Raw genomic sequence first — 10,035 nt, 5'->3', positions numbered from 1 at the left:
GTAAACCACGTGTTTTATTTGTAAGAGGTGGGTCAGCTGTGTTTATGCACATTTATTACATCAGGAGCTAGGATTTACATAGTTCATATTTCCAGCACGCTCAGACCTGGCGAGACCTGTAACGTGTCAGTGTGTTCCATTCGCTCACCTGTCTCTATAACTTTCTGGAGAAACAACATGTGATACGTCAGAGACTGAGGGAGGAAGATGGCGAATGTGACTGAACGTTGCTTGAATAAGAACTGAACATTACCTCGAACGTGAACATTTCTGCATTAGTCTGGCTATAATCACATACTGCAGGCTTGGGTTTTGCATTCCCTGTGATCCGCAGGAACAGTTATGAGACATTGCTAGTTTAGGGAAACACTCAGCAGGTGTGAGAGAAAGGAGAGATTAGGTGACATTTACAGTTCGTTGCTCCTTTGACAAGGCCTCAGTCTGACAGCGTACAGCCACTGGCTGATCAAGGCTGCAGCTGTTCTACCTGTCTGTGCTGAGTGAGGCTGTCACTGTGGATGTGGTTAGTGCTCAGACTGCATTTGCGGCTACATCTGTGATGCTATGGAGAAACTACACACAGGGAGCAGGATCCTCTTCATTGGTGCTACGTCTGGTGAATACCACTCTGGATTCATGTGGTGACGTAGAGAGGAGGGGGGGGAATGCTGACTGCAAAACAGACAGGAAGTTGGCTGAAACAGTGTCAACGCTTACAGCGGATTAAAGACAAATGCTCAATATGTGAGCTAACAAAGTCTGTCTTCCTTCCATTTTACCTTCAGGCTCTTGGATTTTGCTTCATCACATTTCACTGTGATGATACATGCCACTGACTTTACTTTGAGTATGGGCAGAAAGTTTGGCTTACCAGCAGGGGTTAAGGGGGCGCTTGGAAAAGGAGGTAATCAGGGATACTGAAAGGACATTTTTTAAAGCAGGACAAAGTCACAAACTACCAAATACAAGTTGCTACTTCGATGAAGATAAAGGAAAGCTAGCTGAATTGAACACTGATTTTGTGGTGAATGTGTTGTACATTGAAGGATCTCTGCAAGATCACCTGATCCTGACAGGTGGATACAGCTATGCAAGCTTAAGTCTGGTTATGTGTGGGTGTAACATCTGATGTGTCAGGTAGTGAATAACTAACCTGAGATCCAGTTCAGCAGGTACAATCAGTGCTCAGATCCAGAAATATTATATAGCAGGTTCAGCAGGAACAGTGAAGGCAAGGACACTGTCAGGAAACTAACAAGGGATGCAGCCAAACACATGCAAATTAGTTTTTTTTATCAGCATAAAAAGTAGTCAAATTTAAATTGACTCTAAACATAGTGGAAGCGCTCAATCAGATAGGCAGCATGTGTCTTTTTTTTAACTGCACCATTCCCCAGTTTTAAGTTATACAAATGTTCAGAAAAGCAATGTCATAGTTGTCAGTGCATGCCATGGCCCTTGTTTTGAGGCAAACTGAATCAGAATCTTATTGCTGCAAACTGTGATATCCTACTATCTACTAAAAAGCAAAAATAAGACCAAGTGTGCTGAAGACATAGATATTAATCATAGATGAAGACATAGATATTATAAGTGCTTTCTGAGCCATTTGTAACATCAGGTGCTCAGTGCTGCCTGTCAATGTTCCAGTGGATGCGAGAGAACTGAAGGCCCCTATTGTCACTCTAACACTATATTATCACATTATTCTGCGTTATTCTTTCACAACATGCTGTAGCCTGTAGAAGTTTGGCTTTTAAAGGTCATGCTGAACTTGGACACAGCTGACTCCTTTATGTTATCACCAGGGTGAGATTTATTCAACTTCTAATGAATCAGAGGAAGGGTTAGGGTTCCACGTCCAAGATCCATCCATCCATCCATCATCTGTACACATTATATGTACGCCGCTTAATCCTCTGCAGGGTCGCGGGGGGGCTGGAGCCTATCCCAGCTGACTTAGGGCGAAGGCAGGGGACACCCTGGACAGGTCGCCAGTCTATCGCAGCGTCCAAGATCCCTATTACAAAAAACAAATTTTAGTATCGTCACTTCTGCTGTACTTGTACTTTTCAGTGTTCCCTGCAAAGTGTATGAATAAGAAAATCTGCTCAAACACCCCAATTCAAAACCCAAGTATCCAGAGCGACAGGAGTGGTCAAAAATGAAGCGGCTACGGAGTACCAAGATATCCTGACTTTTGGTCTCTGTGGCCCAATCAGTTGCATTTAAAAACATTCACACTAGACATAGACTGATGAGCTGTCTTACTCCTGAATTTGCTGTGCTCTTTAAAGTATAGGATTGTAACCCGGAAGTCCAACCAGTTGCTCAATATTTAACCTTCCATTTTGATACTTAATGAACATAGTCAGACGGTCATCCTCACGCGCAGATAAATCCAATAAGGTAGTCAAAGTCAATTAAAAAAATGTTTTCAGTTATTCAGTCTGACAGGTTGTTATCATCAAATCATAATGACATCTGTTCACATCAACAGACTCTGCGCTGCCACAGGGTGTTTATGTGTGTTTGAATATTCAGGGTCTGAGTGTGTGCAGGCAGCCAGTGTCTGCTCTCTTTACTCTGTTCAGTCTTTAACTGCTGATGTTGTGCTAAAGATCCCACACTATGTTATAAGCTTGACAGATATTATATGGAATATTAGTGATACTTAAACCTTACATGATATAGGACATTGTCTGTGGTATTTTGGAACATGTTGTACTACTGCATAAAGATGGAAACAGGCTATACTGACCTCAGCTACTCCAGCAGGTTCAGCTGTTCTCCAGGAGGATTTTTGTGTCAATACAATCAAATTGTTTTGTTTTTTAAAATACCGGATGTTTGATTTTGAAATAAAAGTCATGGCTGTGTCACACCAGGCAAGGCATGCAAAGTGAGATTCGGGATCAAAAGTTGGTTTCCTGGCAACAAGGTCCTCTGACGATGGCAGCAATGTTAAGGCAGATTAGTATTTATATTTAGCTCCCCTCTACATCTTCTGTTTCTCTTGAAACTTGTATGATATGTGGTATGATACAGTGACCATAAAATCATATGGATAACTAATCAGTTAAGGCTGATAACATCCTGTTTCCCTGTATTTTTTGGAAACAAGGTATTCAGGAAATGACAGCTGTACGCTGCAGACTCATGTTTACTCCTTATGGCAAGATTATGTCACAGAGGATAACAGATATAGCGGACATGCACATGCAGTAATGGTTCTTGTAAAACAAATGCACAATGCATATCTCTTTAATGTCTCTCTACAAGCATTACATGTTCTTAAAAGCGAGAACAAAAAAGAGAAACAGTCTCCCTCTCCTCTGTAAATGCACAGCATACGTGTCAAGCATTCAGCACTTCTCTGTCTGGCGACGCAGCAAGCTGTGTGAGCCAATAGGCTGGAACAATTGACAGTTTGTCACTTTTGCACTTGGTTTTGGCCACATCCTCCATACTGCACAAAAGAGAAACTCAAATATCTCTATGCCAAAAAGGGAGTAATAATACGTGATTATACAATGTTGCCAAATTGTTTCTGGTGAATTTTGAAGAACTCTCTTCTTTTGAATTCACCGTCCATGATCTCCACACATTCGGTTTGCAGCTGTTAAGAGCTGTTAAAGGGTGAGGCCGTCTGTTTATTTTATCAAGGGTGATTAGGGTTAGGGTTGTTTTTAAATGCAAATATTGGCCTGCCACACTATAATATTTCTTGTCATTGTCATTATTTGTTTAACTTTCACATAATCAGGCAGGTCAACTCTGAAAAGTCCGCTGTGCTGGGAGATAGTGGAGTTCAAAGAAGATTAAAATAAAATCATATGTAATAGAATGGAGTGTTTCACACAAGGTGCAGGTAAAGCGCACTTAAAAGCTTAAAAATTCATCCTGCCTTGTGATGTGAACACCAAGCTTAGTGATGAAAGCCAAAAGACAAAACACCTCAGACTCACACTGAAGTTGAAGTGCTGTCGCAGGTTTGCTTTCTCCTTTCAGAGACCTCAGAGAATCAGAAATGTGCACTGAGTGGACCATATATTCAGGTGAGGGCTGTTATCCAGGGTTATATGGAGTTACATCTGTAAATCTTTTTTTTTTTTTAAGTATTTTTTTTGGCCTTTTTCTGGCTTTATTGATAGTGCAGATGAAGAGTGTGACAGGAAAGAGGGTAAGAGACAGGGAGTGACACGCAGCAAAGGGACCCGGGCCGGGAGTCGAACCCGGGTCCGCTGCAGAGCCTCAAGAAAGACATTTTGATTTTAGTGATCCCTTAAGTTTTGAGACTACCAAGCAGCAACACAATATCATTGACTGAAGTACAGTTGTGTGTAAAGGTTTACATCATGCTCAACGCTAACATGTCAATGTGTAGTGGGTATACCCTTTAGGGTGTTAAGAGACTAACAAAACGTAAAGTACAGCAGTGTGATTTTTTGACCTGATGATGTAACAAGGTGAAAGGTAAAGAAATAAGCAAATGTATTATGATCCATCCTCAGGGGAGCATGAATGTGTGTACCACCAACTAGGGCAATCAGTATTATAGCTGTTGAGAAAATTTACTCAAAACCATATATGTCTGCAGAGAGGGGATCATCAACTGCCCAAAAGACCAACAGATTTTGCGATTCAGTCATTCTGCTAGCACATGTTAACATATTCATAGTCCCACACTGCATGACACACAATAAAATGTTGAACCTGCAGACCATAGGCACTCCTGAAATTGGTCCAGATCATCCATAAATCATAAGAAAACACCCACAGAAGACAAAAAACAATTCATATTCATTCACTTATTTTATTGCAATGTATATATTAGTCCCAATTGGGGGACCTTGGAGTTTTTAACCCTAACCCCAGCCCTTAAGACATACAGAGCAACCACAGAGCCACTACTGCACTAATTATGAAAGAATATAGTTATATTTTACATCAAATTAAACAGCAGAAGCTGGGCTACAATGTGTAAAAAAACATGTTTATATGACCCAAACACTACTCAAATAAACAACTAAACGTTACCAATATCCTGCAGAGTTTCATGATAATATTGTACATTACTGATGTGTATCTGTGTGCCTCTTCCACGTTTTACTTAGAGTTTTTCTCAATGGTCTTGCATAAACAACAGCGTAACAGTGGCACAACCTGAACTTCCTCTATTAGTGCCACATCATCCTGCTACATTACCGTTGAACCGTCTTTGTTCGTCCACCTTCTTCCTATACTCCTAATACCTTTATTATACCTTTATTATAGAGCAGCTTCAGCATAAAGCAGAGCATGTTTTGCTTTTAAAATGATGCAGTAAGATTGAATTGTATATGTGTCAGTGTCCCACACAACAGAGCACACACACAGACACAGAGCAGTGTTAGAATTTATTTTCAATCATGTAAGTCAGATATTTACCTTCTCTTCTGGCTCTTTAACTGCTGAATGGTCCACTACATTAACCAGCTGTTTTTTTTTGTTTTGATTTGCCATTTGGTGCATACAGAGTGTTTATGTGAGCTAAAAACAGCTGCATGCTGTTGCTGGAGTTGAGTTAGATGGGAGATGAATGCTGGAGGACCAATAATAATGAGCCAAAAAATTATCTGGAGGCACCGTAACTCACTGTTAAGCTATTGTGAATGTACAAACATTTGATAATAGCAGCTTTAATGAAACACAATTAGGCTACTTTAAACACATGCTGTATTGTACAATGAAGCCTGTATAAATGAATAAGAAACAACAACAATAAGGTTTGTAAAAATAACAAAGGACCTGAATACACAGCACATAAAGATGATTGACAGGACTGACATTCTAACACATTCAAGGATGAGCTGTCCCCAGAATTCACACACGAACACAGGAAAACACATTTTAGAAAATGTATTGATGACACTCAAACAGCAAGGCTTGATATAAAAATTAAATAAAAAATAGGTAAAAATGTACCTGTAGATATGTCTTGATAAAATAATAAAACATCATTTGAGAGGTGGATTTTATGTGTTGGAATTTTATTTTGTTTTAAATGAGCAACAAAAACAAACAACGCCAAAGGAGATGAACTTAACTCAAAAACAAAATCCTTTTTACACGTTTCATCATCCGTTTGTCTCACAGAAATCATCATAAAATACAAAAGGTATCAAACAATTATATAATACAATGTATACCCAACAGGTCTTGACTCATCTTGAAATAAAATCCAAAGTCCTCTTTGCCAGAGACAAACACCTGGCTGAGAAAAACATGGTCGAGTCTGAGGCGAGACTGAGACCATCAGAAAGTGGTCTTGAGACCATGATCAATCTTGAGTACTACAACATTATTTATTTCCACTTATTAGACGAATGATATGACATAAACCAGGATTATTCAAGTACTCACTTATTCCAGTTGGAAGTACTCAAGAAAATGTAAGTCACCTTCCACTAGACTGTTTGAAGCTTCTGTTTGAATAGCACCAGAAGATGTATTTTTTTTTGGCAGTTAGCTGTTGTACACTGGAAGATAATCTAATGATGAAGAAAAGGTCTCTGTAGATTCAAAAGAAGATTTATCAGCTGCGTTTTTCTCACTTAGGGTGAACAACAGGATATTAACAGATGGTCATAAAAAGCTGACAAGGAGGACATTTAATTGTCCATATGAAAGAGTGCAGCAGGAAGTTCAGTAATAACCAGGATGAATTCGGAGCAGGAGGACAGAGTGAAAGACGAGGGCTTGCTGATCGACGCACATGGGGCTTGAGCTCATGTTTTGATTATTTGGATGAATTCAGCTCATTAGAGCTCAGTGGGGTTTTAAATGTGGGTGCTGACGGGAAGAGGAGAGAAAGAGATGAACATTCACCTTTAAATACATTTATGCATAAAAAATAATAAAGTCCGAGCGCAGTTGCCATGCCAACGCTACCAGTGCAGTCCCCTGGAGTCCTTCAGGTTCATGGAGGCAGGACATTCAATTAAGCAAAACCATAAATATGACGCAAGTTTTTTTAATAAACCATGCGACCGCTGATGTCATAGCTGGGATCACTGCATGCTGGCGTGCTCCACTGATAACTATGTGAGAGGGTACAATTGAAATGCATCTTTAAAAAGGACATCTAAAATGGAACACAATGTGTCTGTGCCGACAGTGTACTGTAGGATGAGCTGTTTTCCTCACTGTTAAGCGTGAGTGTTGTTTTGCACATTTGTGAGTCATGTCAGTTGTATTTTCAATAACACATTGGAACAACACATGAGGTTATGATTATTATTATCAGAACTGTGTGTTTTCACAACTTAGATATAGGCCCACAAATTACAGTGTGTTTTTACAGGGTGTATAATAGGTGCATAGTACTTGTGTAGTGCCATTAGTGTCATATTACCAAGATCCTGTGGAGTTTCATGGTAATATTGTACATTACTGATGTGTACCTGTGTGCCTCTTCCACGTTTTACGCAGAGTTTTTTAGGTGGTCTTGCGTAAGCAACAGCGTTAGAAGTGACACAACCTGAGCTTCCTCTATTAGTGCCACGTCATCCTGCTCCATTACCGTTGAACCGTCCTTATTCATTCCCATTATTTCTATATTCTCACTTTTTTAACCTTCATTATAGAGCTAGGCATAAAGCAAAAATGAATGTGATAAGATTGAATTGCATATGTGGCGGTGTCCCACAACTGGGCACACGCACAATCATGTTTTTGGGCACCAGGTTATTGTAAGTCAGAGCCGTATGGTTTGTGTAAGCTAAAAACAGCGGCATGCTGTTGCTGGAGATGAACACTTGTGGACCAAAATAATGAGCTTAAAAATGATCTGGATCTCTGTTAATCAGAATCAGAATTTCCTGTATTTGCACTGCAAATGTGGAATTTTCTTCATCACAGCAGCCAAAGGACAGTGGTATTGTAATAAACAATAGTAATAGTAAAAAGATTACAAATACAATAAAAAAGTAAGAAATAGAAATAGACTCACAGCCATTGTGCAGCTTTAATGACACACACATAGGCTACAGCTGTATTGGATAAATAAGCCTGTATTAATCAATAATAATAATAAAAAAGATTTGTATAAATAGATAATAAAATAAATAAATAATAAAAAAGGACCTGATTTCACAGCACATTAAGATGACTGACAGGACTGACGTTATAAAACATTCATGGAAGAGCTGTCCCCAAAATTCACACACAGAAGCAGGAAAACAATTTTTAAAATGAATTTGTACTAATAACACTCAATCATCAAGGCTTGAAATAAAAAAAATAATAGAAAATAACTGAAAACTACAAAGTCCTTATGACAATATATCACAGCTTTAGTTGATTATCCTGGATCCATACAGTACGATTTTCTGTTTCAAATGTCAAAACTACCTTGGTCTCACTTCAACATGTTTTCTTTCAAATGTTCCTTTTCTTTGGTACTCTGTGGTCTACATTTGTGCTAATTGCAAATCATACTTCCTTTTAAATGTTATCTTCATGTAAGGCGCCAAGAAGTGATTCTTTCTAATACCCTGTGGTGACCTTACATGTTCTGCACGTGCCACCAGCAAACACTCAATACAATCTCTAAGTTGGACTGGTACAATGGCCTCCTCTAGTGGTGAACACTTTGAAAATCACCTACTGAAAAATACAGTATTGAATGGAATGGTCTTCTCCCCTCCATCTGCCCCTGCTTGTTTGACTGACCCAAATTTGTTATTTGCCACATATTCCACAATACCATGAAGCATACAAAAACACTGGATCCAAATCGCATTATTAGTCTCATGGTATCAGGAGTATTTAGGAGTTCTAAAACCTGTATTCTCTGCACATTACTGTAGATGACAGCACACTCATATACCGACATGTACATGATACATATATACAACTAGATTTTTACATAAATACTGATGTATCAACATATCAGAAGAGACTGCACGATAACAATACACTGCAGTCTATGCCTCCACCAAGAAACTGCCATCAAAAAGCCACTCATAGCCACAAATAATGCTCAGAACAGCACCAAACTTCAGGAACAGTACAAATAGGGTCCCAGCACATAGATCGAGGCATCAAACATCTGCTAGCTTAGCCAGATTACTATTGAAAAGAGAACACAGCTCACCACTCTCCTGCAGCAGCTTGGTCGTTGTGGGGAAGCCCTGATGAGTCGATTACCGAGTGCGGTTAGAAATGCTCAATTCTGTTCTTTTCCCTGTCCGCTCTCAATAATAACTGTTATAAACTGGTAGGCACGACACATATGAACTTTGATTGCATTTCCATGGAGTAATAATCATACATTTTCATCCTTGAGCTGCAGAACTCTACTGCACTCGAGCAAGCAGCTGCCGCAGTCATGGCAGAGAAAAAGTCGAGTGCAACCTAACAGGAAGGAGAGTAACGGCAGACCGCTCATTAAGCCTTCCTGTTAGGTCTCACTAGGGGATCAATACTTTCTGTCTGCCATGACGGCGGCGCGCTGAAGATACAGCTACTAACGTGAGTTGTTCAAAAACTCTTTTTTTTGTAAACTCTGTGAACACAAACAATGTTCTCAATGCTCGTGTTCATGTGTAGAGACCCTGGTGATACTATGAGCAAAGTTTCATGTTGTGTCGAGCCTTCTTAGTGTTAGCAGTTTTGATGCTAGCATAGTATTTGCCCCGGGCACTCCCATTGAAAATGAGTTTGACCTGAAAATGAAAATACGGTCAATCTTAAAACTGGCGCTTTCATCATAATTATGCTTTCAAATGAACGTTTGACTCGGGTACACTTTCACAAAAAGACCTTAGGTTGCATTTTGGCGAGAGTTTCACTTTAAGGAGTGAAAAATTCCGATGTTTCTATATCATCTGATTCACACATATCTTTTGCAATAATCCCTCAAACGTGGATACCAAACAATTGTGACAAAGGCAGTGTGACAGAGGAATGACTTTATACAGTAAAACTTTGTGGTGTAAAATGACACTGACACAGTAAACTTCAGTGGAAATGGAATAAACACATTACTGA

At 39.4% G+C, this 10,035-nt stretch overlaps 1 long non-coding RNA gene across 1 annotated transcript; it reads right to left on the bottom strand.

Moving 5' to 3' along the window:
- Window positions 1-19: 19 nt before the first annotated feature.
- On the bottom strand, window positions 20-2,899 carry LOC119025185. Its single transcript, XR_005076731.1, has 4 exons — window positions 2,762-2,899; window positions 1,154-1,251; window positions 872-917; window positions 20-672 (listed from the first exon to the last, which is right to left on the bottom strand). It is a non-coding gene; the product is annotated as an uncharacterized LOC119025185 (long non-coding RNA).
- Window positions 2,900-10,035: the final 7,136 nt, after the last annotated feature.

The sequence above is a fragment of the Acanthopagrus latus genome, chromosome 1 (genome assembly GCF_904848185.1).
Source record: "Acanthopagrus latus isolate v.2019 chromosome 1, fAcaLat1.1, whole genome shotgun sequence".
Taxonomy (NCBI): domain Eukaryota; kingdom Metazoa; phylum Chordata; class Actinopteri; order Spariformes; family Sparidae; genus Acanthopagrus; species Acanthopagrus latus.
The sequence above is the reverse complement of the archived record's forward strand: the minus strand, read 5'-3'. Positions and strand labels throughout refer to the sequence as shown.